This window comes from Columba livia, chromosome 9 (genome assembly GCF_036013475.1).
Source record: "Columba livia isolate bColLiv1 breed racing homer chromosome 9, bColLiv1.pat.W.v2, whole genome shotgun sequence".
NCBI classification, from domain to species: Eukaryota; Metazoa; Chordata; class Aves; order Columbiformes; family Columbidae; genus Columba; species Columba livia.
The window spans coordinates 10,803,616-10,828,439 of record NC_088610.1 but is presented as its reverse complement, the minus strand read 5'-3'; the positions used below and the strand labels follow the sequence as shown (position 1 = coordinate 10,828,439).

At 46.2% G+C, this 24,824-nt stretch overlaps 1 long non-coding RNA gene across 1 annotated transcript in view; it reads right to left on the bottom strand.

The window, feature by feature from the left end:
* Positions 1-4,973: 4,973 nt before the first annotated feature.
* Positions 4,974-24,824, bottom strand: part of LOC110361785 (uncharacterized) — a 236,223-nt gene continuing 216,372 nt past the window's right edge. Inside the window, exons 13-14 of the long non-coding RNA XR_002418583.2 lie at positions 9,071-24,156; positions 4,974-6,429 (exon numbers count right to left, since the gene is read on the bottom strand). This is a non-coding gene — a long non-coding RNA (uncharacterized LOC110361785). The remainder of the gene's footprint in view (positions 6,430-9,070; positions 24,157-24,824) is intronic.

Genomic DNA, 24,824 nt, shown 5'->3' with positions numbered 1-24,824 from the left:
ATCTATAAAGCTCAGGGATCCTGTCCCTCACGCAGCAGTCAGGGCAGCGCAGCACAGGCCGTGGCAGGGGGCTTTGAGCCCCACCTTGGCCTTCTATGGGGTCATGGGCTGCAGAGCTCACATCACCCCTCATTCCTCAGCTCCTCTGGTACACGTCTGCTCAGCGGTGGTTTTAACTCCGAGCTCAAAACCTCCCCAGGTGTCTGCCATCCCCATGGGATGGTGAATTAAGAGAGAGCCAGGAAATCGCCAAAATCAATAGTAGTGATAAGGACACCTTCCATCCAATGGTCTCAAAGTGTTTAGCAAAAATAAAGCGGCTAATACTCCCTCCTATCACCACCAGTATTATACATTGCATAGTGGGTGAGCAAGACCTGAGATGGGGGACTTCATCTGTGTGGTGACACAGTGACAGACAGTAAACAGCACAGCAACTGAAGCCTGAGCAGCATCTGCTTATAATCACGTATCATTTTGAGTTGGCCTCTGAATTCGAATCAGTTGCCAGGCTTCTTTAAATAGAAATAGAATGAAGGCAGGCACTCGTTTTTTTTTTTACCTGTCCCTTTCCTGCTCTGGACTCATATCCAAACTTCTCAGTTCAACCTTGTCTTTATGGTGTGTTGAAATCAAAACCTTCATGCGAACATCCTGAAGCGCTGGGGATTTTCAGCTCAGATCTGAACTTGAAGCTGTTCTCCCAGGCTTTGCAGTGCTTGCTATTTTTAGCTGCACGTCAAAAAGTTGAAACAGCACATGGTAAGATGTTATGACTCTTAAAATTACTGTAAAAGTGTTCCAGGGAATGGTACCAATTCATCAAAAGTAAGTTTGTTGCATGAGATTACTCCATGACCTTTGGTGTTGTATTGAATTTGTGGGTCACTGGCTATGAACGTTGCTGCAATTTCTTTAGCAATAACCCAGTGATTACGGAAAGGGAAGTAGCTATTAATAAGGTAAAAGGCACACCTAAGCGAGGATGTTTACTCATGTAGACTGAGAGGGGGAGGGCTAGACACCCTTCAAGATGTTTTTTGTAGCTCTTTTTTTTATGATACTAAAGATAAGGACCTTATTCTCCCTTCCCCCAAGAGCTGTCAGAGTATCGCATTTGGGAAACAGTGCTCTGGCATCTGAAGTGAAGGGTGCGCAGACAGACAGCAAGTGAAAAGAAGCTCCTTCATTGTTTGTGAAGCTGAAACAATCTGCTTACAACTCACACAGAGGCTGCAGGACGACCTCTTTTTAACACTCAGACATGTCAGGTCTGCTCTGTGTTCCCAAGGCCCTCCCAGGAGGGTCCTGTAAGAAGTCATAGATGGTTTCATGGCCCATGGTGGCAGTGGCTACGGGAAGCTGAGGATGAGGGACCTCTCCCTGCCTGGCATGTTGTTTCCCCTGCCAGCTATTGCCCCACACAGAGACATCTGTAACCCACTACCTGCTTGACTACAATTGCTGGAACTTTTTATCAGTCAGTTCAGCCTCATGGTTTGACGCTGGGATACCCCAGGTTAGATACCTTATGCTGTTGATATGAACAAGAAATACCGTGCACAGCAGGTATGGGGAGATTCCTGGAAAGAAGACAAAAGAGGAAATTGCCCTATGATGGATAGATGGGGAGAGGAATATAAGGCCAGAAGCATCTTCTGCAGCACCAAACAGAACCGCACATCTCTGCAGTACGATTTTCATCCTCCCAAACCTATGGACAGTGAGTAAAAGTAACCAGCCACATCCAGCATAAATTGAGGTGGACTACACTTTGCTATGCTTCATTTCGGCAGGAAAGTCTTCTGCTCTGTATTTGGTCCCCCTGTGAAAAGCTGCTGTATTTAACAAGACCAGAATTCTGCAGAATAGACTGTTCTGAGAAGCAGTGCAACAAGACAGGGACAAGATTCAGATGTCAGGGAGGAAAGCAGAGGGGCTTTACAGCCCAGCCACACCGCTGGTGGGAAGGGAAGAGCCACGGCTCTTCCTAACAGAGGAGGAGCTCAGACATTCGCTGGTGTGGTTGCCGCAAAACCCTACCGGTCTCAGGCTGGTTTGGAAAATGTAGTGCTCCATATACTCCATTATCAGCAGGGTGGGCTGATTTGTAGTCTCACATACAGTTATAGCTTAATAATAACAATAAAGAAGGTTCTCAGGCATTCCAACTCACTACAGCCCATCACCTTCTTGCCTCTGCTAAATCTGCTTCTGATTTACAGTCACATAAGCAAAATGAAAATCAGTCGCCTCAGTTTCCAGATGGTCTGGAGCTAATGAAAGGGAAAAAGAAGAGGATAATTTCCAAAAATGGCCTGGGTTTATTTCCGCCTGCTTTCAGAAGCGTCCATTTCGGAGCTCCTGTGATTAGGCTACCTATGAGTACAACTGTCCCCACTGCTTTCTTGATAAATACTGAACTCCTGACATCCTGCCTGGCAAATTTTGTGGAGTTTCATTGATGTAAAGCTCCTCAGTTTATTTTGTGCTGTGTAATCATTCAGGTTTCTGGGACTATTCCTTGCAGGAGCACCCTTCTGCTCTCACTCTCATCTCTCTCACAAGGTACTGTTTAGTTTCTTCAGTCTTCCACTCATCAGCACTTTCTTTCCAAGATGTTGAACCTCAGCCATATTCTTCACATATTTAGTTCACAGGAGAGTTCAATCCTCACGGACTGCTAACAGCCACACAGCTAATTAGCTATCCTCAGCTATATTTTTTACCCAGTTTGGATGCCTGCTCCTGAGAAACCCACAGGGTTTGAGAGCCCGTAGTCCTGAGCATTAAAGCAAACGCTGCATCTGCTTCTCCCACCCATGTACCTTGCAGGGCTTCATTCACCTGCTGGGACTGATGTGGGGAAAGCAATTAAACATTTATAGCTCTGTAATCTCCTGGCATGTGTGTGGGGCAGCCTCCTTTGTCTGACCTATACAGAGCATGACTTGGCTGCATTTTCCCTGTCCCCTTGGCATGGTCCCCAGCCTACAGACCAGCAAAGCTGTGTCTCATACCATTAAAACAAACCCCTCGAAGGCTTAGAGCAGGAGGCAGAGTCCTGCGCACACCGAGGCTCAGGCTCTCACTCTTGTCCCCGGGGTGGCTGAAGTGCACACAGGTATCATCACAGGAGACATCCCAGGCCACCACGACAGCTGCTTGTGCCCACTGGAGCTTGTGGCACTGGCATTTTTCTTGCTTTTCCTAATCAGGTTTTAATCAGTACTCAGCTGAGGCTGAGGGCATCCCTACAGCACTAAAGCGAGCGATGTGAACAGACGTTAGGTGACTTAGGGCCCTTGGCAGCCTAAAGTCAGCTCCATACCCTTCATCTTGCTGTGGGACCACAGCTTCAGATAGTCGCCAGCATCAGTTGTCCCCTGGTGTTTGGTGCCACTCCAGGCAGCCTCGGCCTTGGAGCTCCCATGAAGCCCACCCTGGGGGGATCGAGAGGCTCTCAAACCCCATAGAGGTTACGTTGGGTGGACTGCAGGGCTCTTGTGGCCCGCCTTTGGGTCACTGTTCCACCTCATGTTGTCTGTACTCTCCCCTTCTGGCATTAGCCGGGTGAGCCCTTGGCCCTCAACCAGCAACACGGCTGGAGCAGGAGTTCTAGATGCGCCAGTAAACATTTTGAAGTCTGAAAATAAATCCATCCATCTCTGTAAGAAATGCTGCCCCCAAGAGAAATTTCTGATCATAGGCAAGGCTAAGTGCATAGGCACCAGCAAATTCACCACCAGCATTGATTATTTCATTATAAATTGCTCACTTGCTTTTTTACACTTGCTTCTGAACAGAAATGAAACACCAGCTACTGAAAATAACAACAGCTAACACACAACCGAAAACCTGACTTGCATATCGAAACACTGGATTTTCCACAGGGGCTTTCCCGCTGTTTAAGCTCCTTTAAACTTTAAAGTATGAGCTCCATTAAGATTATAAAAATGTACTGCCTTAGCTGCTGGATTTTTCACTGTGCTGAAAGGCAGACAACTGCTCAGAAGCTGATTGAGAAGAGCAATCTCAGTATTAACAGCTACTGCACCGACGTTGTTGGTTGATGGCAGAGATGAGGATGTAGATGGAGGAATTGGGGACTTTCCAAATTGTAAAATGAGGAAAAGAAACCGATCTGCCCTACCAGGGCTGGAGCTACGTGAATCAGATGCTTCAGGATACCCAGCAATGTCCCCTTCGGTGACACTGAAGTCACAGATGTCATCCTCTTTGTTTTGGAGTAGTTGTTTAGCAGATAATCCTGTGAAGGATCATTTCCCGAGAGACTTTTGCACAAAGCACATGGCCCCCAACCTACACAGCAATAGCTGGTGTTCAGGCACCACTACAGATTATTTTCCTTCCTGGGGCTGAAAGGAGACTGGGGAAAGGCAGGTGAATGCTGAGTGAGAAATGTGAGTGGAGAACGAAGAGTGGAGCAGAGAAGACACATTGGTCCTTGACCCCAGGAGTTGAGGTGGCCTCAGCAGCACTGCTCCTCTTGTGTCTCTTGCCTGATGGCTTCAGCAGTGGCTGGAGGCCAGGAGAAGACTTCCAGAGCCATGGTGCAAGGCCCAGGAGCAGTCGGAGCAGGAGACAGGCCTGGTCCTGGAAGAGCTGTAGAGCTCTGTGGTTTACCGTGAGGGAGGTGTGACCTTTACCCTCCTGGAGTAGAAAGAAAGCTATTTAGTATATTTGACATTTTCTTAGTGCAGGACTAGTTGGTTTCTTGGGGTCTTCTCTGGTCTTGGAAGGAAATTTCTCCAGGACACCATAATCTGGCCCATTAGCGTTTTTCATTTTCCTGCATCCTGACCTGAAGGTAACAGGAAGAGAAAAATTGTGTAGTACTGACTGACTACCAGCAATCTTTGCACTGAAGCCGAGCCAGGAGACTCTAGTGGTACAGAAAAGAGGCTCCCACCGAGGCAGGACACTTTTCTGTTTGCTGTCCTGTGGCCTCTTCGCCATGTGATGAGCCGTGTGTAATTGCTGACAGCACATCTGGTACGGGGCTGGATTTATTCTCTGGATTCATTCTCTGTTTATGGGGGTGATTCATCTTCAGAAACACCGACTACTGGATGCCATTAGAGGAATATTGCCCTCGACGGCACGCTCCACGGTTCATTCTAACCTTTGGTTTTCTGGGTGACATCAAATGATGGGAGTGTTTTTCATGTTCACATGTATTTGTACAGGCAAGTACAAGAATGGGCATGCGAAAAAAACCCAAACAAACATGTCTCATTTGGTAGAGAGGCAGAAAACAACTCCACAACAAAAGAAAGTAGGAGATAAAAGGTAAATATTTCCTTTCTCCCTAAGGCACAGTCAAGAAAAGCCATCATCATTTTGCCCAGACGCTAGTATAACCTCATGTTTCCTGCAAAACATATTTCCTGAGATCAGTTTGCACGTATCAGGTTTTGCCCGTGAATACTCATGAGACACAAATCAGTCCTTTTAATCCATGATTAGTAAGTCACCCCACACTCAGCAGTTGCATCATGATTTGGTGTTATTGTTGAATGGATGCTGTGCTATTTAATTGTTTTTTGCTTAGTGATCTGTTTGCTCTGTTAATATTTAATTCTCTTTTTCCATGCCTCCTTCTACCCCCAAAAGGCCTAAAGAATAGGAAAACATCTTTCATTTTCTCAGGCTTCATGTGCTAGTGTAAGAAAATACCTATTCATAATCTACTGTAGATGATAATGATGATATACAGTCATAATGCTGGAATTCTTAAGTGGTTGCCACGGCTGCTTTATAGCTGAGAAACAAAACCAAACCAAACCAAAACCCCAACAACAACAACAACAACAGACCTGATTTGAAATAAAGCAGGTTAGTATGCTTTATTTGCCTTTTCCAATGGTTTGGATAATGAACAAATTGTCATCTTTACATATCCTCTGCCAGATTCTGAGCTGAGTGCTGCACATGAGCCTGAATGACAGTAAACAAAGCACTGCCTGGTGCTTTGCGTGCTTTGCAGAGGTGAATTCACGAGAACAAATTAGACCTTTGATTGATCCTTTAAACAAAAATAAAGGAAAACAGTAACATTAATTTATACGAGCTCTAGCTGCATTGCATTTTTTATAGTGATCAATATTCTGGGCATTGTAAACAGCAGCTTTACATAATAAATAGCTGCATTATGTAATGCTAGTTAAATTTAGAAATGATTATTTTATTACCTTAGTGCACATAAAATAGAGAGTGATAGAGCCAGGGCTGTCTGTGGATGCAGGGAGCAGCTGGGCCTGGCTGTGCACAGCCAAAATCGCCCCCCCAGCCTGGTGCAGCAGCTCGGCTCTGGCTGGATGCTCTGGGTCCCCGTCACGCATTTCGGTGGGGGTGGCGGGGGCAGGCCCCGAGCCGAAACACGGCGTGCTCAGGAGCAAAACATCTCTGCACAATAAAGATGGAAGATTTATTATGAAGGAATGAAATGTGCTACTTTTGTTCTCCCTGGTGTCCCCATAAAGCTTTTGTCTGACAGGCTGGTTGGGGCTCTGGGTAGCTCCAGTCTCTTCTCTGTAGCTACCGGCTGCTTTGAGACCAGTTGTGTGCAGACTATAGATCAATTATCTCCCTGCTAGGGATAAACAGTGTTTTCCTTTTTCCTCTTCAGCAGTGTTTGCTGTTATCCTGGAGCGTAGGAGCCCTTTCCTTCTCAGCCACACACACACACACACACACACACACACACACACATTTGGGTTACAGGAGGGAGAGGATGGAAGAATTCACATTTGTTGCATTAATCTTAATAGCCTGATCCTCTTGTAGCCTGCTGCTGCTAACGTAGAGTTCGGTGTGCTGCCCATTTACAACAGGCTGGAAGGGCAAATACTTTTGTTATAAATAATTGCGAGACATCTCAATCCAATAAATGCACTGAAATGAGAGCGTCTGAAAATGTGAGTTTGGAAAAATACAGCTGAAGAAGGAAAGTCCCGTTGTGAAATCTGTAGCTAAGCAGAAACGCTGTTGTTTGGGTGTTTCATAACGCACAGGGAACTCCAGTGTGGGAAATGAAGGGACTTTAATTAGGACATCAGAGCTGAGATGTTTCTTCTGCTCGCTGGGGCCGGCACCCATTTGTGGGGTCTGAAGCGCTCTCAGGGCTGTAGCTGGAGCCAAACTGCTGATGGAGTTAAGTGCTCTCTGTTGCCTGCTCTCTGTGTTGCAATTATAGGGCTCTGAATTAAAAGTTAATCTAAAGCGTCATCAAACTTGAGTAAAATCCAGGTCTAGATCATAATTTTACAAGGAGAGCCTGTTGGTTCTTAATGGACTGAAACAAAGTCCTGATTCAGAAGAGCATCCAGCTTTTTCAAAATGTGGGTTTGGACCGATATCAGGAATATCTCTAATAATTACATGTATTTGATTTTTCTCAACTACTATTCACAGCTTTAGTATGAAGAAGAATCCTGCCTAGCATCTGTTGTGCCTGGAAATTTTCAGACCATTGAGCAGCACGTAACCACTTCAGAGAAATCATTAAAAATTATTTTGCTGAGCCGGTGTGAGAGACAAAGACTTAAAGCTATATCCCTTTTGAAAGTAAACTTCGCAAAAGCAGTGAATTTTCTCAAAGGCTGACTGCTCTTGATTTACAAGGATGTTCCCAGTCCTGATTTCAATTAAAGAGAAATCCTCAGGCATTTCTGCTGTCCGGCATTGTTCTTTATTCCACATTGTTATATATTGAGTAATAAACAAAACAAACAAAGACAGTACTCTGCAATGAACTATAGACGTCCTGTGCAATCTTGGGGAAATCAATAGGTCAGAGTCTGGCCTTGGATTGCCTCTATCAGTTGTCAATAATTCCCTCAGCTTTAGGAGAGTTTACATCTATGTAAGTAAAAAATGAATGTAGAGATACAAATATGTCTGTATATTCCCCACCCCCACCCCCCCCCAAAAAAAGAGAGAGAGAAAATACTGTAGATTCCACTCCTTTATACAAAAGGAGAAATAAATAAATAGGTAGCTGGCACTGTAAATTCTGATTTATTTGCCAGGCCTCCCAAAATCATGACAGTACATTCTAAAGAAAGCATGTTAAGCCAAGCTTTGAGCTTATTTTCTTTGCTTTCTGCTTGTTGCATCTCTAGCTCCTGGTTCTCTCGTCGGGTTCTGCAATTCACAAGGACCAAGACCTTGTTTGTACATTGGTGGCTGTGTCTCCCATAACAGCACGACAGTGAGCACTGGGTCTTTAAATAGTAGTGGTGATGATGATGATAATAAAAAAGCCATTGTTGACAATTTGGTGTTCTTCGCAAGTGCTGAATTACTGATTTCTTTCACTGTCTGGGTGCTGAGCTGTTTGGATGTGGATGCAGCTTTCCAGGTTGCACACCTGGGCTTTCCATCTTGCTCACACAAGAATAGATCACATGGAGTTTCTGCTTGAAGGAGAATATGTGGATTTTTTTTTTTTTCATCTATTAATTAAAGCAAAGGAAAAGGAAGGTAAGACGGGGGCCTTTGTCTCCCTGTGAGGTCAAAGGGGCAAAACCCACATGCCGTCTCCTGCCTTGGGAGAGGAAGGAGGCAGAGAGTGGTGGTAAAACATCTCAGCAATGGCTGTGATTTCCACACAGCCGCACAGCAACTCTGTGACAGAGCAAGGAGTCGAATGAGCTCAGGGTTACAGGGCTGTGTCCCCACCCTGGCCATGTGCCATCCTCCCTGCCCCAGCACAAACAGCAGCTTCTGGCAGGGCTGGCTGCCTCTGAGCCTTGTACCTCTGGCTTAACGCTTTCCTGGAGCGATAAAATATTCAGATTGGAGACATTTTAATGTCTCCCTCAATTCCTGTTGTAACTGAGTCTTGTTTTTAAATAGATCAGATTTTCATCCCCATGTAAGACAGCATAAATCAGGAGTTAATCTAGGCAAAGTGACCTGGCTCTTCTGAAGCCCATGGAAACGCAGTCATAGGAGATCACAGTCAGGCCCTGGGCTCACACAAAACACTCACCACACTGGGAGAACAAAACTGTTCCCCAGAGCAATAAATATCATAACCTACCTTTTGACGAGGGCTCTTCAGATCTGCCATCCTCTGTTACAGCCTGGCTGGAGCTTCCCCAGTGTGCATGATGCTCCATGTGCCCTTTAATCCTCCCCACACGCTTCTTCCTAAGTCTTCATTTGTATGCACACACTTAGTAATCACTCATTCTGGCCATAAAACCTACAGGATTTTAAATTGAACTGAAGTCCCAAATGCTTTAAAAGAATTTATGTTGCATAATTGTACTGGTGTGCCTGAAAACAAACAATGATGTATGGCTAAAATATTCTCTCAGGGAGATGACTCAGATCCTTCCTTGTGGCTTAGACCTTGCTTGGCTGCTGATGGTGTAACTTGTAATCTCCCCTCTCAATGCAGGGCAAGGGAAGGCAAACAAAAGAGTAATGCATGGAACATAAGATGGGAAAACACAAGTTATCTGGAGCTTTTAGAGACACTCAACCCTTTCATTTGTTCTGAAACGAGGCAACATTGGAGATCACGGACAAGAAAACCAAGCCCCATCAGTACTGGACACCAGCCCCTCTGCAGGTGGAGGATTGTGGCTGGTTTTGTGCTGCTGGCATAGCAGCTGTGCCGAGGGGTCCCCCCACATGGACAACCTGCGGAGAGCACAGGGCACAGCCCCACGAGTGGGGCACGTGGATCTGGGGTTGGTGGGTTTCCCACCCCAGGGTACCCTGCAATGCTGAGACTTCCCAAAGTGCCACTACTTCTGCTTGGCTCCATGCATGGGCAGGCTTGAGTGTTTCGTAGTCCAAGAAGGTTGCAGGCAAGTCCCTTGTGTCTGGATGTCTCACTGCCAAGGGCTGTGCAGAAGATCCTGGCAGCTACACTGCTTCGTCTGTACCATAGAAATGTTTTTGCCACCGAGTCAGCGATTTGTGTGGTTTTCGCTGTCAATGTTCTCACTTTAAACATCTTCCCCTACTTAGTTTTCTGTAATCATGCTTTATGTCCCAAGGACATAATCTGACTATTGGTAATTAAGTTAATTTTTCAACCAAGGCTCCAAAAGGTAAATGAAAGCTTTACTTTACAGATGTGACGTTCAACCACTGCTTAAATGTCCTTCAGCAATGATGGCCACCGAGCAGGAGCCCTAAATGGGTGTGGGAAAGACCAAAGAGACCTCACTTCATGTGTTTCTAAAGATCTACGTTTCCCTGGTGCATACCTAAAGCAGTTTGCAGAGGTGGCTTTGCAGGTTTGGGGATTTTGCCATTTTTCTGCTTTATGTAGACTTGGGGATTTCTGTTCTGAGCACACACTAAAACAGTGGCTGCCGCTGTGCCTGAGCACGTGTTTTCAGGAGGTTGGCCTCACGTGGATCTGTCCATTTCTTTCTGTCATTACCAGCTGATCAGAGAACATCTGAGGGTCTGCAGCTCCTAGTTAGCGCTGGAACTGCAGTGCATGCTCTGGTGTAATTTGATGCATTCGGAGCTATGGGGCCCTGCAAGCGCCCTCCACCCTTCCTTTTTCTAAAACAAAAATATCAGGTATGAAGTTACCGTTACAGAGTGTACTAAAGCAGCATGTCTGCCTTCCATTCCAAGCAAAGCAAAGCAGAGCAGTATAATACTATCAGTGTGCAATGAAAGAATATTAAAAATAGTAAAAAAAACAAACCAAACCAAACCAAACCAAACCAAAACAAAACAAACAGGTTAACTTTGTGGCAAAGAATAAAATAGGAAACTTTTCTGTGTTTTTCTGCAGGCACTGCCAGGCATCGTCAGGGAACATATCAATTCATAGCAGCTGTGGGTAGTTATTTCTGTCTCAGACTTCAATAGTTTAATTGGAGAGGCATGGTAAAAGTTAACAGATCTGTGTCCAGCAAGGTTAATTCTGAGGTTAACAGATTATAATGCAAAGAAAATCAGCTGGTGTTTTCTCTCCCTCTCTATGAATAGCGTAATTGCATTATTGCTACCGGAAGGGTAGTCGGCGCTTCTCAATCTGTGGTCTCCCACTGTGGAGGGAGTAACCTGTAAAAAATTGGTTTCCTTTACAAACATACCCTTCTGCCTTTCTCATTCAATGCCTGTGTAACCATAATGTTGAAGAGGTAGCTGCTAATATCACGACTGCTCGTGATCACGCTTTGCAAGAGTCATTCTTTTATGTAAGTCCAATGAGTAATTTTTGGTGCTGTTTAATTTTTTTTAAAGATGTTAAAACCCAAAAAGAGTTGCTAAAATGATTTCAAACAGCGTTTCTGCAAAAACGCTTGTGATTTGTGCTTCCACCTTGTCACATCTCTGGTTCTGAAATAATTTGCATGGCTCTTCCACCCTGTAGCATTAGTGGTGATGGCAGTAGTAGGGCACTGTGCTTTTTCCAGAGGATTTCCAGTCTAAACAGACCCTGCAGCCTAAAGGAGGAGGAAAGAAAAACGTGCCATGAGGAGACTTGCAAACAGCCCCAGGGGAAGGTGGTGGCAGAGAGGAATCTCTTGATTCCTGGCACAGTGCTCTGACCGGCCTGGGGGACTGTAGCCACTTTGTGTTGCCTAATTTTGACATATGTCATGAGAAATTGTTTTGTTTCTTGACTGTACAAGTGTTGACAACAGTGATTTAGAAGTTAAATTAAAAACTTTCCAGCTCAGCTTTAGACAGACTGATCTAGAGTAGGGCTAATGATACATTTTCATAATTTGCTTTGAGAAACTCTGGTGAAGATACCTGAATAAGTGCTAAGTACTATTAATAGAGCTGATAGGATAAGACTGAAACTCTTTGCCAGTGAAATACCTACTTCCATCAAAATGCTTTCAAAATAATGCATGTTCCCCAAAAGGGTAACCAGCTGTCGCTGGTTAATCAACATCTTCCCCAGAGCAGAAGGAGAACGAGGATCCGACTCCTGACTCAGAGCCACATACCCAGACCTAACCTCGTCCAAGGGGAATGTTGCCCTTTCCTCAGGGCTGGTAAGTCCAAAGGCATTAAAATAGCAGGGGTTTAGGGTTCCTGGCCTTAAAATGGACCTTCAGAAATAGTTTCCTCAGATATTACCTCGAGTGCTTTCTATGTGTATTCTTGCCAACAAGCTCTTGTTAGAATAATTGTGGAAAATAAACTCTGGAGAGCCATGAGCAGAGCCAAACAGATTAATTTAAGACAAGCAAATATTTGTGGGAAAGTTTGTGTGTGTTTGTGTTATCCACCCAGCACCATCATACAACGTTTTCCATCCGTACATATTTTTGCCAAGGTACGTTTTGATCAGAGAGATAGATCAGTTACCATCTATTCATTTCCATGTGTTTCAGCTGTGAGGCACCAGTAGAAATTTTGGTATTTCCTGCACAAAGAATTTGGTTTTGGCTCTGAACATCATTTGAAGAGTTAACATTTCTGAAGCCATGACCTCAAAACCACAAATAGAAAGAAAAATAACGTAAGATAGATGAGCACAAAGTTCTGGAAGCCCTAAAGAGTGAAAAACAGATTTCAGTATGTTTTGTAACCATCCTTTTGAGTTAGGGAAAAAGGATATTTTAATAAAACTGCACCCTAGAGCCCACAGAGGTTTGCTCGATAAATCACAAACATGCAAATGAATGTGGGATGGAGGCTGGGTCCATAGCCCTGCAGCTCTGAAAACACCGTCTGAGCAAGAAAGCTGCCGTTGGCCTCTAGCTCAGCCTCCTGGACAGGTCATTGGACTCGACCAGCACTCATTCCCATGAGCATTCAGTAAACTCTGAAGCCCAGAGGTATTTTTCTCATTGAAAATCACCTGAAGGAAAAGGAAATTTCTGCCGAATTAACATATTTGTCTTGTGGAAAAGAAACAGCTGCAGGACTCTGACCCTGGCTCTAGGTTGACATCCCTGCCCCACCGGCCCCTCTTGCAGCACCTCCTGGGCTGCTCTCGCTGAATCAGAGCTGTGCTCCAGCCACTGCTCATGGAACATGTTCACTTTCTTTTTCTTCCCCTATTCTGGGTGAAAATTGATCTAAAGATATGGAATGTAGCTACTGGCTGGTTATGCCAGTTTGCAGCTCTCTCTTCTGCATTGAAACATGGCTTTTTTCAGGACCTAAAGATTTCATTTTCTGTGAATGAAGCCACCAAAAGATTCAAAGACCCTCATCTCCTACGTGTAGTTTGTGTCCTGCATATTTGTCTTTTACCTGTGGGCATGGACTGGTAGATTTATCATATTCTTCTGCCACAGAAGCTCAATCCACTTTACAGGGGGCAGATCTTATCAGATCCATTGATTTACAGCAGGTGACACTGCTGTGAATTTCCACAGCATGGGCACAAAAGAATTACACATTTTTTGTGCAGCATTCAACAAATACATCACATACAGGAGCCCAAGCAAGCCTCCCTTGACTCCCCTGGGTTTTATTTCATGTAGGTCCCTCTGTTTTGTAGTGAAGACATTAGGAAAATCATTCAAATGCTGAAAATACTCCCACAGCTCTTTGCAAACCCCACATGAGGTGAGCACAACAGGCAAATCCTTCCCTGGGCTGTGGGAAGATTTGGGGAGAGCTTCATTTCGGGGGTGAACTGTGGAGCCCAATGGTCCCAGTGACCCCAGTGTCAATGGGGACACAAAGGCTTACCAGAAATCCATCTTGAAGAGACCAAAATGTCACAGCCAGTATTATCCCTTCCACACATGCAACACCCTGCTGAAGGGGAAATATTCATCCCTCCTCCTCCTCCTGTCTTTCCATCCATCACTTTTCAGGCCATTTTCTCTATCCTGGCTGTTCTCCTCCTGCTCAAGAGGTTTCATTCCAGGCTGACATCCCTTTGGCATTTCCCACAAATACACTGTGGCAAGAGGCTGTTATTTGGCTGTACCCAAATAAAAGGACAGAAAAAACCCAAAATAGATCAGTAATTCCACATGTGGAAAATGCCACACAAACTATTCCAAGTTTTTTCAAGTCAGAAAAGAGAAAGGCGGGAGTTGGACTCGATGATCCTTGTGGGTCCCTTCCAACTTGGGACATTCTATGATTCTACAAAAAATCATGCAACCATGAAAATCAGGCCTGATTTTTAGAGGCTTCAGTTAAGATATCCCGGCGTGGGAAACCTGTAAACCTTTGTGAAGAGCTTTGAGTTATTAATTTGATGCTTCTTGCTACTCATCAAGGGTGCTTCCTAACTCACTGGTAGGGTGATCACTGTACTGGGTGGTGATGCTTTGTTGTAAGAAGCTATTTTAATAGTCAGGTATGTGTATGCACTGAAATTACCTTGCCACAGATCTGAACCTTATGAGTGGAAACGGGATCATGAAATGCTGTATCAGACTGGAAGGAGTGGAGTGTCGTGGAGGTTTGTGCTAAATTCAGTTTCAAGGTAACACCTTCGTTAATGGGGAACAATGCTGCATGAATGATCTCTGCAGATGTTCCCGAATTACGAGGTGTGATGAGCAATGCAACTACTTGGCAAATAAGGCTTTAAAAATTTGCTTAAGGAAAAAAAAAGAAATGAGAACCCCCCCGCCTCCTTGCCTGCAAGCGTACAGTGCTTTGCATTAGCAATGCTGTGCACTTTGCTCAGGGAGGATGGGGCTTGCGGTATCCGGTTGCAATCGGGTGAAAGCAAGGGGAGATACAAAAATAGCTCTGCAACCCACACTCCCACCCACGGAAAAGCACAAGTCACCCAGGAGCAGTTGCTGGCTGTACTGGAGGCTGCTGGAGCAGTGTTTGCTGCAGCTGCAACCTGCCAGCGTATGCCATTCCTCAGTTCCCATCCCAGAGCACTGGCAGGTTGCAGCTGTGCTTGGGGACAATTAATGTTCAAGCCTTCATGCAACAGAAGATTTGCTTTAGTCCAGGTGCAGCTGAAGCTACATTTGCTCTGGCAGCTTGTGAACTGGCCACCATTGCCCATTCTGTAGCCATCTCCTCAAGTAAGCACAGTGGATGGGATCTTTTTCCCTGTGTACTCCCAGCTTCAGCTTGGCCACATCAGCCTTGAGCAAAGAAATACGAGATTAACCACCTGCTTTTCCTGGGCCATGTGCTGCCCTTCTTCCCCCATGGTTTCTCATGGGGTTTCCGAGCAGGAGAGGTCTTTCCCAGAGACTGTCACCCCACTCCTGAGCCAAGTTTTGGGTGCATTGTCTGTCACCTCCATCACATCAGACCCTTAGGGGAAGTTTGTTAGAAAAGATGATGCTGAGACCAACCCAGCAGCAGCCATTTGCATTCCTCCATCCTGCTTACAAAACCTCAGCAAAGGCTGAAATCAGTTTGTAATATAAGGTGAGCTGCATCTCCAAAACCCCATACTTGAATCCCCAAAGGTGACACCATGCTGGCTTCAGTGTCTTGTTCAGAAATCAAATGGGGAAGCAACTCCCCTCTTCCACAAGCAGCAGGCAGAGCTGGATGCAGTTAGGAAAGGGATAGTGCCACATACACCTGACACCTGGGACCAAATTCAGTGGTCTGGCAGGATGTGCCAGGACCTGTTTGTCTTTGGGAGTGAGTCGCGTGTCCTTGGAAGTCACCCAGTTTTGTGGCTTCTCACTGTTGATGCTCAGCACCTCTGAGGATGTTGTCCCAGGGCTGTCATTCCCCCAGTGCCACAGTCCCACCATCATGCTCTTCTCCATGCTGTGGTCCTGCTTACCAAAAGGAAAAGACGTTGCTCCGATTACCCAGGCTCTGTTACTCCTTGTGTAAGCACTATGGATATTTTTGACTGTCCTTTTCGATTTCAGCTAAAGTCGGTGCCACAGGCAGCTCTCTTAGTAGATTGCTTTTGTGATTTATGCAGGTCCAGAAGAGTCCAAGGATCATTTATCTTCAAACCAGGAGAGAGATGAAAGAGTCATGGTAGTAAAATTTCCCACAGAGCTAGATCTGAGCATCAAAGAGGGGAAAATGTCATTGTTTTACTGAGACAAGATGACGTGACGCAGATTTTAATGCTGGGGGATTTTTTTAACTGAATAATTTGCCTCAAAAAAAAAAGAAGAAGTTTTGGGAAATGAAAAGAGGGCAAACAAGCTTGGTGGGTGCTGCTGGGAAGTTGTCTCTGGGGAGGGACAGAAAAAGCCAGGTAGAAGCAAAACCCGAGGGGCACGTGTTCCTCCCAGGATGGGGGGCAGGACCAGGTGGGATTGGGCTGCAGCCGGTGGGTGTCTCTGATGGGAGAGGGCAGGGGGTGCCCATGCAGCCACGACGCCCAAGAGCAGATGAGGCTGCGAAAGGTGCCAGCAGCCCTGTCCCACCACGCCTGTGCAAAGAGACATGGGGGTCTGCCCAGAATCGCGTGGTGTGATGGGTAATACCGTGGGTGCATGGGTCCCCACAGCAGCATGAGCGTGAGTAGCCTAGGGAAATAAAAGAAAGTTTCTAATCTCAGCGAGTCCAACCGCAGATGTGGGAAACACCACCTGGCCGCACTCCTCCTGCGCTGCCATGGCTTGGCATCTCCTCAGCCAGCTCCTGGCCGGGGATTTGATGGAGCATCACCCAAGGGCAGCAGCGGGTCCTGCGGGGCCGCGGAGCATCCCCAGCCCTCGCCCTGCCTCGGGGCTTGACACCAAAGCACTAACCTTGGGAAACTTGGTCATGTCAGAAGGCTGGAAGGAAACCGAAGGAAGGAGAGGGCTGGGAAAGGGTCCGTTTACATTTGCAGCAGATGCTATCTAGAGGAGAAAAATACTTTTATTTCCCCTGTGGACTGCCAGTTGATTTTCTTGCGGCAGGCACTAATGGAAAATAATAAAACCCATTTTAGTCAGGCTGTATCCAGAACACTTATAGGTCAAGCCAGTACTCAAAACAGACTGTTATGGAACATAACACATTAGTTTGTCACCAGCGCCTATGGTGGCCAGGGGATTCTTACAATTTGAAATTGAATTTTATAGGTCAAAGCCTTTCATGGGTCTTGAAAAACAGTGCATCTCTGTAAAGTTAGCATGTATGTGGAGGCAATTACTGAGTGTAAAGATATGCAAGGCTTGTGTTTTTTAACAGTGAAAAAAACCAAAGGGGACCCGAGATGGGAACTGTGATACAGCTGTAAATCCCAGAATATAACCATTAATTGTTATGGACTCAAATATTTCAGTTTTGTCTTCCTGCTGTTAAATCAAACTCAGAACATGCACAGGAGGCATCTTTCACTGAAAATTATGTTCTCTCAGTTTATAATTTAAAAATCACTGATGACTGTAAAGGAAGCTTGGTCATAGGAGCCCAAGTTTCTTAGAAATGAGTCAGAAGTAGATCATTTGTTTAGGAGAGATTAACTTATTTCAACATTCAGATAACCTCAAACATCTTCTATGTGGTTTTATATTTCACAGAATAAATAAAGCAGGGACATGAGGTGGTGCTTGAATTGCCACACGTGCACACACACACACTGGTGTCTGGTTTATTCTCCATCCCCTACCCTTGCACAGCCCCATCCCACTGACTCAGGAGGGCTGTGTAAGGGCACCCAGCATTCACACTTTGCCCAAAATAGAGCAAAGGGCCACCAAAACTGCAGCTTTGAGCTGGAGGTTGAGGACAGTTCACATCTCCTCATACCACCCCTATCCCCAGCAGCCCCAGGGATGAGGGTCTCCTGTGCCACGCTGTGCCCCAAAGCCTGGCATCCTCCGTGGCTGCCTCGCACCAATGGCTCTATTAGGATCCCAAATCCATGTACCAGGCATCCTGGGCAGCTGTCCCCGTGGGGCTGGTGGGACCGCTGGGGTGATTGATGTCCTGGGTGGGAGAAGCCGCCTCATCATTTGACGCATTTACATGACACCATCTTTTCTGCCACAGCCAGATTCCCACTGACTCATGTACTGCTTTGATTGTGAGCATAATTAATACCAGCAAAACGCTCAGATCCAGGCTGCAAACCTCCCCTCTCAGCTGAGCAGACCCTGACACAAGTGGCCGGGGGAGTGAGACTGTTTGCTCGCTCAGGGCAGACATGGTGCAGGTATCCTCCATCTGTCTCAAACACAGAGGAGCCAAGTATCATTATCCCCATCTTCCACCTAAGACATAGAAAGTGAGGCTTTGGCACCGTGCACAGGATCTCCCTACAGGTCTTGTACATGAGAACTGCATTTTATTAGTCCTTATGTGAACTGCGCTTTGCTTTGCTGTTAACTCCCTGTTGTATTTTCTCCTTTGCCTCGCTAAGAGCATCTTCCAGAAACAGGGGGCAAAGCCACAGCCCCTTGCCATGGGCCTGAACAAGACCAACCCTGCCACTTTCTTGCTGAGTCAGCAAGCGTTCCAATCAGCTACACACAAATAATCACTGTGCTTTTCTTTCCTTCCTTTATTTATTTTTAACCCAAAGCTGAGTGTGCATCTCAGGAGTGAAGTGTCTTGTGTTGCTGGTAACTGATGGTAGGTAGGAAGTCCATACGGCCACTCTTTCCCAGTAATATCCACTGAAGTCTGGAATCACTATAATTTCTGCAGATTTTTCCTGTAATTCAGCTTTGGTAAAACCCTTTCTCAGGGAGGAATTAATAGCATGCTGTGGCTGTGCTAAATATTGATTGACTTTTTGTCTTTATATGGAAAGCTGCACAGGCTGTTGGACAAGAATCCGAGAACAACAAATATTAAATCTGCTAATATTTAGATAATGACAAAGATCTCCAGTTCCTCACCCTGCTAATGTAAATGCCTCTTTTGTGCTGTGTGAGGTACTTTGATGGGCAGTAAGTGCCTCTGCAGAGGGGGTGGCAGCTGGAGCCCCTCCACAAAGGTGGAAGCAGAAGCGATGTAGAAAGAGGTCCCAGGACAGAGCAGCATCAGAGCTAGAAATAGCACTTGTACCTCCTAGTTGCCATTACGCAATGCTGCACAGTACCTGAAAAACCCATCACATTTCTTTTTCCCAATTATTTTATTACCCTAAAGCCTCCAAAACCTTCCTTGTCCATGGAGAGGAAAGATTATCAAGTAAAATTCAGTGATGTAACACTTGGAGGAAGAAAAAAAAGAGAGCAATTTAAAGAGTATATGGATATAGGAAATAATGAAGTTCATGTCTGTAGGCTGCTTTTGCTGACTCTGGCAAATGCACATCATTTCAGGGACCCGTGGTTTCTGAAGGGTCCACGGAGCGCCCTGCAGCACCACAGGATCACATTCTGCAGCTCTACCCGCAAGCAGCATTTTGGTCATCCCATTTTCAGATATCAAAAAAATCACATGGGCTATTCAGACCTGGGTCCTCAGACGGTGGAGGTGGTTTTGCTTTTCGCATTAAATCAAGCACCGAGCGCCACGTTTTGGGTGAGCTTGCTGTCGTGTCCAGCTGATCCACCCTGCTGAGCAGCAGCAAGCAAACTGCACGAGCTGCTGTCAGCATGAAGGGCTCGAGGGAAGGACCCGAACAATAAGATCCATCTGACTGCTCCTCACATTGGGCCATAGAACACTACTGAAGGAAAAAGTCCTCTGGGAGATGCAAAGGGTTGTTGTGCATTGGGGAAGAGAGATGAGCTAATGCAGGGAGGAGGGTGACTTTTATGCAGAACGGTGAACCCCCCTCCTGTAAAATGCAGTGTCTCTATGTACCAGCCCAACAACTCACAGCACATTCCAATGGGAACCACCTTCTGCACACGTTGGGTGCAACTCTCCACCTAGTTGGCAATTTCACCTGACTCCCATGGAAGTTAAACATATGCAAGTGCTTCAGGATCAGACATGTTGACTTTTCCTCTGCTGCTTCAAACCTGTTGCACAACAACATGTCTTCAGTGCGGAGCACAGACCTCCACTTTCTGCACAGCTCCTGGCCCCCGCTGGGTGTTCCTGCCTTGGCGCCGGCAACCCCATAAGGTGATTTAAATGTTAAGATGGCTGAACTGCCCCAGGGAATTGCCTCTTTCTCTCTTCCCTGACAGTTTAGGGAGTGACCGGGAGCAGCGGCAGGGTTTGAGTGCTGAAGGTGGGGTGTCAGGGTCCCGCTGGGATGGGCTGCCCGCACAGGACAGTGTGCAGAGCAGGCTGGCACACAGCACGCAGCTCCCACTCCTTTTCCCAGCTCAGGTATTTTGCACGTCTGATCCCGTTCATCATGAACTTTTTTTTTTTTAAGGACTCTGCTGTTGCTGACTCCACAAAGGTCTCTGCAACATAATGAAAGAACTTTTCTAATGACTCGGAGATTTCTAAATTAAATGTAAAATGTTTATTGCAGAGATGCACAGCCATACATTATGCATTACTGTTCCAATACAATAACATAATTCTGGTAGAAATTATCCATGTGAGCTGCAATCAGTTTTAGCTACTACTCTTTGCATGCTTGACAATCTGGTCATTCGGCTGTGGAAAAGTGCTTTTACTTGATTACTTACACTGTTGATAATTGCGGTGGCTTTTGGCAGCACCAGCACGTTATTTCACTCCCTGAAATTGCAACGCTATTTGCGGAGGGAGCGGGCGTAGCTGCCACCGCTCTGCCAAGCCCCTGTGGCTTCACCCGACACCGAGGAATGCGCAGACTGCAGCACAACCCTTGAAAACTCCTTTTAACGGTGTGGGCTTTCATGGGCTGCCACCAGCCTGCCCTGCACATCCACACAACCAGCATCATCCTCCTTCTAGCTCCCAATCACCCCTTGCAATGGCCACCCCATTTAGCAGGGAGCAATCACTGTTTTGCTGATGTGCCCCCAAATCCCATGCTCCCTTTGCTGGCTGAGCTTTAACACTTGCCTGTGTCCTGTGCGTTTTGCTTTGTCTGCAAAGTGAATGTGCCAGGACAGCGATGTGGCAGTGAAGGTGTGTGCTGAGCAGGACTAAAATAGTGAGTGTTCTTCATTTTCTGTGATAAAAAAAAATCCCAAAAAGGGAGAGATGCTGAAATAATAAGCTTGTAGTAGGGATGTGAAGAATCGGAGACATATTTTCCCTCTGCTTAGATTTGGGCGGTTATTATGCTACTATCTTTCTTCCTGGCTTTCGTTAGCCTATTTCAGTAGCAGAGAAGGACGCCTAAATTAACTGTGAGCCTAAAGGTTGAGTAACCCCATGTGCTCACAGGTTCCCACAGGCTCTGCCAAGCCAAGCGGGTCCCCTCCCTGGGCAGGACAGTGGTGCTGCTCCATCACACTCCCCACAGGAGAGCTCACTCCCACCACCACAAGCACAGGGAAACTCCAGATGGGGACTGGCAGCCTGGAGGCACCAGGTGGAGCATCAGCCTGACCAAAAGGCTTGTTTCTGCCCCTGAAAAGCTTACAGACCTCCCTGGCTATAGCCCACAGAGGAGGAAGGTCCCCAAACTGACCCCTGATGCCACCCTGCTCTCAGAGTCCCTCTGACATTAACCTGAGGTATCAACCGCATTAGTGAGAGGGGATGGTTTCTGCTGGCATTTGGCCACCACTGACTTTAGTGTAAAGTTGTGTAAAACAGAGCAAGGGCTGACGCTTGAAGCTACCGGATCTCATCTGCGTTGGGCTGATTTATTTTGTGTGGGAGCAGCAGTAGCAGTTTACACCTCCTAGTGCAGATTACAAGATAAATCTGGCCTTCAATAAGACCCACTGGTGACTGACAGTGACAGAGCTTTTAAATCACCACAGCTGCCTGGATATAGCCATGGGCCAGATTTGGCCCTGCAGGTCAGGTCTCTTTTTGGCTGGTGTAAATCAGCACAGGATTGAGATGTGGTGTCAGGTTCTAGCACTGCTCTTATTTTTATTTAAGTGTCTGTATGGTAATTCCAGCTCAGAGGCACACCTGAGGGTTGCAGCCCTTCTCTGCTTGAACTGCCAGCTTTTGCCACAGAGGATCTATTAAAGATTTCACCCTGAAAGGTATTAAGTAATGACTAAAAGTCTCCTCCTGGGTGCTACACGGATGCTCCTTTTGAGCCTCACCTCACACTGCCGAGGTCCATATGCGTAAAGATGAATATCGTCCTCAACACTAATTTCTATTATTAATATACTCCAAAGAGTTTTCCACTGATTGTGATGCTATGGACAAATTGTCAGCTGGTAGAAGCTGGCCTGGGCTCCCTGAAATTGCCAACTCTGATTGCTCCTGGAGATAATCTGGTCTTGCTTTGATAAACTCTCCAGCATTAAGGTAGTGAGAACTTCCAAAGATGAGATGAAGGTCCTCACCTTGCTCTGGCAGACACCGATCTCTTCTGACATATGTCCCACTGCCATCAGCAGGGTTGGCATTGCTGCCAGATGTGTGCTGCCCTAACAGCCACGGACTGTCCTTGTGCTCTCCTTGGTGGGGCTGGTTTCACCTCATGAATGTGCATCCAGAGCAGGACCAAGCCTGCAGAGTGGGCAGGGTCGCTCGCCTGCTCCATCCGTGGAGCTGATCCTCGGCCAAGCATTGCTTTTTGACATTGTGGGAACATAAGCGTGTGTGTATCCCCTATCAGCATCATACCCAGACCATAAGGTCATTTGTAGACAGGTTTTATCTAGACAAATTACACTGTAAATGGAATAACCTCACCAAAGTACAGTATGTCATGAAAACAACCTCATTTTGAAATTAACAGTATTTTGCTTTTCTTAGCTTTTTGCGTGGTCCAGGACATACCAGACTGTGTGGCAATGGTCCATGATCTGGTCTAGGGGAGGGAAAAGGAAAACACCAGCACATTCCCCTGCCTCTTGCAGCCGCTGCTCGTTGTGCTGAGAGCCTAATGCAGGCAGCCCCAGCTGTGTTCCCTCAGCTCACATCTCCATTTCTGCATGTTTCACACAGTCAGTTGGTTGCTGTAATTTTCAGTTGGACACAGTGATGGGTCAGTAAGAGTTATCCAGGTACGTGTTTGCTGTATTGCTCAGAAGAATGTACGCTTGGTTGTAGTGTGAACGTCCATCGTGGATGCAGTCATCACAGACGGTCAGTGATGTCATCACCACTAAAATGGATCCATAGTAAATTTGAAGACTATTGTATTTTCTATAAAAGTCCAGCAGTCCTGGAGACAACTGACAATCAGGGGCCAGAACATTCCAGTACCTCTGTGATGGGCATGGCACAAAACCCAAGGCAATTAGACAGCAAAGCAGATACTGTTTTGCAGCTTCTTTATGTCTTCATGAAATTAAAAGTTAAGCCAAAAAGTGCTATTGTTCCTCCTTCGTTCTGAGGAGTTCACTTTGCAGTACTTTAGATAAACATCCATTGAAAGCAGAGTTTTCCGCAGTTACAAATTATCTCTGTGGCATTCATTACCATCTTGATTAGACCCCTGAGGGCAGAGCATCAGCTGGTGCAACAGGACATCATGCCGCTGGTGAGCCTTATGACAATTAGCGCTATTTGCAAATTTATCTCTTCAACTAACTTAGTAGCTAGATAGCACTGAAGATATTTTGTGGTATCTACTGTCTCAGGTATGGCAAAGAGATGACTAATTTGCCTCTGAGTGGTAAATAATTGCAGAAATTAGTATTATTCATTTTTATTGCTGTTGGACCAGATTCTGACTGCTACTATAGCTGTCTCATGTAGGTGTTGTGAGTATAACAACATCTCCCTGTGATAAGCAATTCAGACCCCTCACTATCCAGCCTGTCACATCCCAGCTCCATAGGCACCCAGTGGGAGAAATGGTGCTGACACGTGCTCGTCCCCTACTGCAGATGGTCAGAAGCCGGCTGGAGATGCCACAGATACCAGAGAAAGGCAAACACAAGACGTGGAGCAATTTAAGAGAAAAGAAAAAGGCCAGGGGATGGGAAAGAAATCACCGTTTCTGGGATTGTTGATAATTTGTGACTGGCTTGGCACGGGGCTTTCATTCCTGACTGCAGAGGGGAGTTGCCAAACCTGGGAGTAGCTCTGGATTTCAGAGTCTCATGATTTCATCTCCTTGGCTGCTGGCATGAAACCGTGGTGCTCCAGGACCCTTATTTATTTTTATGATTCAGGCAGAAAGTTCTCAGTCAAAAATCACAAAATCGTTATAGCTCAAACAACGTGTTCAGTGATTCAAGACCATTTCTCACCCACATTAGTGCTTCCTGTGCTGTTCCACTGACTCCACCATGGATCTCTGCAGAGTTTCTCCGGCTTCAGAATCACCTTCTGGCACTGCTCCTGGTGAATGAAAATAGGAAGTTGAGTTGCTTCACCAATAATCTAGTTAAGCCCAGACTGAGCTTTTTTGGGGTGGTTTAGCCCCTCCATCAGCCCTGACCTGAGAGCCCACTTCCCCCTCAGACCTGTGCTCAGGTGGGCAACCAGAAAGACTGCAGTGCAAGTAGGGGACAGGGTTGCCTTTTCCCGATATCCTGCTGATTTGGAGAATGTTTCGGAGCTACCTCAGTGGATCCAGCTGCCTGACAGGAGATACTTCTGACCTACTTGACTGTATTGAGGAGTAGTACGAAGGAGAGTGTTACATTGCTGCATAAAAGGAGCCGTGCATCTGATTGACCTAATTCTGGTCTTTCTTGCACTCTTTTAACTCCACGGGCTTCAGCAAAGGACTGCTGCTTTACACCAGTAGAAGCTGACCCGGTTTCTGTGGCCTACTCTCTCTGTGCATTGGGCCATGGTGACATTGCTGTCACCCGCTGCCCTGTTTTCCCTCAGTTCAGGTTTCTGAAGGAGCACAGGATGGCTGGAGCATGTCAGGTACAAACATGGATGCAGCCATGTTGGGGTGTGGGGCAGCAGAAACTGGGTGGCCCCCATGGCCAGGCAGACACTTTGCAGATGGGTTGCTCTAAACCAAATTTTCCTTAGAAGTTCGGAGAGCCAAA